Source organism: Lathyrus oleraceus, chromosome 2 (genome assembly GCF_024323335.1).
Source record: "Lathyrus oleraceus cultivar Zhongwan6 chromosome 2, CAAS_Psat_ZW6_1.0, whole genome shotgun sequence".
In the NCBI taxonomy this organism is placed as follows: domain Eukaryota; kingdom Viridiplantae; phylum Streptophyta; class Magnoliopsida; order Fabales; family Fabaceae; genus Lathyrus; species Lathyrus oleraceus.
Window position 1 is genome coordinate 180,079,448 of NC_066580.1, and position 5,194 is coordinate 180,084,641.

General features: G+C 34.9%; 1 long non-coding RNA gene across 1 annotated transcript; it reads left to right on the forward strand.

Annotated features, from left to right (window-relative positions):
• The first annotated feature begins 4,173 nt into the window (after positions 1-4,173).
• LOC127121285 (uncharacterized) lies at positions 4,174-4,943 on the forward strand. The gene is made up of 2 exons (XR_007803378.1): positions 4,174-4,253; positions 4,581-4,943. It is a non-coding gene; the product is annotated as an uncharacterized LOC127121285 (long non-coding RNA).
• Positions 4,944-5,194: the final 251 nt, after the last annotated feature.

The window sequence follows — 5,194 nt, forward strand, 5'->3', positions numbered from 1 at the left end:
ATGTATGCCTCTGACACAAAGCACAAAGACATCGAGGATTTTAAGTCCCATTACATTAGAAAGGAAATGATAACCTCCTTTCGATAACATGTCAGCCTTTCCTTTTCAGGTGATGAGGAAAAGGTCATCATGGAGGCGCGTTCTACAACAGAGAGAGACATTATGGCCGTTTTGGACGATTCCACCAACCCGTACTTCTATCTTTTCCTCCCCATTGTTTGTGACCTGGGATTTTAGTCGCATTTTTCCGTTTGAGGTAGAGGTTCTAAAGGTGATTAATGTCACCCCGTCCAAGATCACGCCTAATTGTTGGAGCTTGATTCTAGCATTTGGGATCATATGCCAAAAATCTCTTTGGCAGAAAGGAATTAGCATATGGCCAAGAGAGAGGTTAAGCGCTTAGGAATAGATATTCCTACGAGTTTCCTAGATGGATTGAACATAAAAGGCACCAAGAGGCAAATAGAGGGTGATGCGCCCCCGAGCCTCGTGCATCTAAAATCCATAAACATGATGTGAGCTCATTCCCCAACTTCAAAGGGTAAGGTGTTCTAAATCCCTAAAGAAGATGGGGTTGGCGACCATTCATCTCTTACAAGGAACATTTAGCCTCCTCAATCCTCCATGTGCAATAATCGCTCATTTAACACACACACAAAATTCACTTTCCATGAAGATTTCAAACCACTTTATAAGGCCATCTGTAACAAGACACCTCATAAGTTATCTGACCAAAAGTATAACCACTTGTTAAGGGTCTTGCTGATGGAGCGTGTTGATCGAAAGAATCACTCTTAGATTTGTGAATGAGCTGAAATCAAAGCTTGTTGAATCCCAAGGAAATATCATTAAGGCAAAAGCTATAATGAAAGCTTTAAAGAATGAGAATGAGGCCTTGGCAGGCAAACATGATACCGTGGAGTCAAAAGCTCATGATCTCGCCACTTCAAAACAAAAACTAAATATATCCCTTGAAGACACCATCTACTCAAAGGAGAAATTGGGGAGGAGTTGTCTTCTCTTCAGGATGAGCTTGTGGACACCTCCGACACTTATTTTGAATGGGCGAAGGAGAAACTCACCTTCCTTGAGCTAAATTGAATTTTCAAGTGGTCTGTGACGGTTAAGTCTAGGCTTTATTTTGCTATGATTTGATATGTTATTGTTTGGTTTATTTGGAGGATTCGTAGTGAATGTATCTTTAATGGTGTCTCAAAAACTATGAAAGAAGTGGAGAAGATTTTTTTTTTCCTAGAAATGATTTCTAGGTATAGTAGATGTGGATTCATGCACTTTCTCTTACAAATTTTAGAATACTATCCTCCACCGAAACCAACAACAAGTCAAGTGTTTGTCTTGAATTTGAGGTCGGTAGTAAGCAGTAGTTTTTGGTGGTCCTGAAAGTCCTCTGATAAGTTGATGGTGGTGATAAGTTGATGGTGGTCCTGAAAGCCTTAAATCTAGTATGAATTCAATGAACGAGGTTTATAGTTTTTCGAGTATTTTTTCTATGATATCCTCTGATTTTAAAAATAAAAATTAAATAGCATATGAATTATTATTCGGCGTAGATAAAATCAGTTCTGAATTATTCATGAGAAATATCATAAATAAATTTAACAGAAAGCATATTAATTAATCACCATCCAATTACACAATAAAATATATACCATACACTTTAATTCTACACTACACAATTAATATTGGGATCAAGTGTCCGTTAATATAATTAATTTTAATTTAAAACTTTTTTCCTACTACTATATTAATTTTGATTATGTTTTTTCAAAAGCTAGGCGAATATTATTTTTTAAATTATGATAATGCAAGAACACTCACAACTTAAAACTGTATTTTCCCTCACTAAAACATATAAATCAAATTTCTTTGGCCAAACTTGGATATGAGAACAATTACAACAATTCCTTAATTGAGTGTGCCATAGTCTCCTAATCATACATAACATAGACAAGCTGGTGGATAACTTGTCAGGAATTAAACTTTTATCATATGGCGGGCTTTTTATATCCCAATTCCATCACTGAGGGGAGAGGGGATGAGATCATTTTAGAGAGAAACAACAGATTTAGATTACAGGTCACGGGAGGATTCGAATTCCGTATGTTTGATAATAATCAGACCAATATCAAGGTTTACCCGGGATGCCCATATACCTCAAAATATGGACAAAACAAGTGGTGATAAAATTTCAATTAATTTTTTCTCAAGCAGGTGAAGGAATAATATCTGGGAAAATATAGTTATCCAACAATAGTTAGGAATTCCGAAGGCCATTACGGCTAAGTTTAGAAAGGTAGAGATTCAACACATCCCTTGAAAACAAAATCTGAAAGCCGATATCCTATACAAACTCACAAGTTCTAAGGAAATCAGTTGCGACAAGAATGTAACACATGAAACATTGATTGCTCCAGGAGACACCCTTTAGACTCACCTACGACATAGAGACCCGTGAAGAACAACAAAGAAGGATTCAAGCAAGAGTTGGACCACATAGAAGATTAACGCGACTAGATCGTGCAAAAAGAAGCTATGGTAAAGTATAAAACAAACTGAAATACAACAAGAAGGTGATCGTCGAGATTCTTAGTTCATAATTTCTCCAGTTTGTTGGCAACTTCCGTAAATATATTAAGACGATTTTAGTGTTGCACGGATGTGTATCTTTCAATATATAATATGTTTCTGATTTGTGGTTCATTTTGAAAATTGGAATCATGGTTTTAAATTGCGGTTACGGTTGCGGCTATTGCAGTTGTTGCGATGCGGATTGCAGTTATTGTAACGTAAATTTATATTTATAAACATAAAATGTTATATTTTATTATTTATTTTAGATTTCACGTGTCTTCCATCTTCTCTCTAAATTTTCATATATATCTTATTAACAATTCATCATCATTTTGAATATCACTAATCCTTTTAAAAGATACCTTAAAATAGTTTTTGTGAGCATTGCATATTCTTTTGCGGTTTGATTTGGTCTGAACTGGATTAATGCGGCCGTTGCGGTGTTATGATGCAGTCGTTGCAGCGTTATGATGCGGTTTTTATTGTGATTCACAATCACACCACAGTTGCGGCCTAATACGGATGTGGACACGGCTGCAACCGCAATATTGCGGCCGCATCACGTGATGTGGTCCGCAATTTAAAACTATGGTTGGAATCCAATACGATCTGTATCAAGGTCAGAGTATTCACATTTTGCAGTTCTTTAATGTTGAATCCAATGTGGTTTGTATCAAGGTTAGAGTGTTCACGTTTTGCAGTTCTTTAGTTTATGATTTGAGACCAATCAATCTAATTTAACACAAGTTGTTATATTCGCTGAGCTTAATGCATTCAAAATATGAGTGTATATAGAAGGATGATGCATAATTAACAAAGCTTCATTTAAATTGATATAAATCAACCTAACCTATATAGCATGCTTTGATTTGCATGATATACTGTTGACTTGCTATTTATCTTCTATTCTTCTCTCGAAAGCTAATATGTGTAAAAACTAACATCATTGTCAAAGACTCGAAATTAATACACATTTTGGAATATTTTAGGGAGTCCATAACATTAAGAAATGAAATTAATTCAAAAATGTGTTTATTTATATACCACTAACTTCCTATAAAAAAATATGTTTATTTATATATATTTGAAGGAGTATTCTAAGTGCTAGAGATCTAGTGAACAAATGAGCTAGATGGAAGATAGGAAATGGTGAGAGTTACGGTTGGTAAAGACAGCTGACTACCAAAAAACACTGGCTTTAAGATTCTTGGGTCCGATATTCATTGATATTCAAATGAGCCAGAGTGAAGAATTTCATTGATAGTGATTTGGGCATTTGGAAGAAGGGCCTGATATTTGTTAGTTTCAATCCTTCGGAATTAAAACAAATTATCAGCATTCCTCTTTCCTTTAGGAACACTGAATATCGTCTAATCTGGCATCACGAAAGGAATGTGGAATTTTCTGTACGCGCAGCATATCACATCAGTTTCCAGAACAAAGTTGCAAAACACCCAGGCCCCTCGAGTGTCCCATATCAGAGACTCTGGAAAGAGATATGGGGTCCCATATTATTACCAGGACACAAAATTTTCTTTGGATTTCAGCGAAGAATATCCTACCCTTAAAATAAAATATCCTCAAGAAAGGAATCAAGTTGGATAACTCTTGTTCCCTTTGTCATTCTGCAACTGAATCAGCCCACCACCTCTTCATAGACTGTGAGTTTGCCAAGCAAGTTTTTTTCTCTTCTATTCGTAGTTACCATATCCTACCTGACTTAGAACTCAATGACTAGACGATGGATAATGTTAACTTATGGTGACTTGTTGAGTACCCAATTGATGTGTTCCCTGCTCCAAAAAATATGGACTGTGTGTAATTTACTTTAGTTCCAGCAAAAGAGTAAGGAGCCATTTAGGGTGGCAAAGGAAGCATTCGATCTTGTGATTGAGTTTAACAAATTAAAGCCTAAGATTGGCGCCAAGAAACGGATGGTTATGCAACCTAATTTGGACTCTGCACTAAAAAGTGTTCATGTTTTGCAGGTTGACGCAAGCGTTTACATGGAGGAGTTTGTATATTTTGGTTGTATCATCAAGAATCATGCTTTGGAAACCATTCTCATAGCTAGTCGAAAGGAGACAGTCTCAGTTACTCTATAAGTGGCCGAAATTCTTGCTATCAGGAGGTGTCTCACATTGGAAAAATATATGAACCAGGGAAGGATAATAATCCAGTCGGATTCCCTTACTTATATTGATTGCATAAATTATGTTATTGATAATTCAGTTTTAGAGCCCATTGCAGCGGATTATAACTTACTTCTTAGTAGTGTCCAGCTAGGCCTGTAACAATCCAATTTTTGTATTTAATTATTATATTATTATTATTATATTTTATTTTATTTATTTAGAGTGTTAATTAATTAATTGGTTGTTAGGTAGTATAAAAATTGATTATATTAATTAATTGGTGTGTTAATTAATTATTTAGTGATATGAGATATAATTGAATAATTAATTATATTAATTAACTTGGTGTATATTGAGTTGGTTTAATTTATTTGAATTAAATTAGGGATATTTAAATATTAAGTCTTATTGGGCCTATTAATTAAATTAGAGGTATCATTCTTTAAGCTCAAATATAATACTATAAA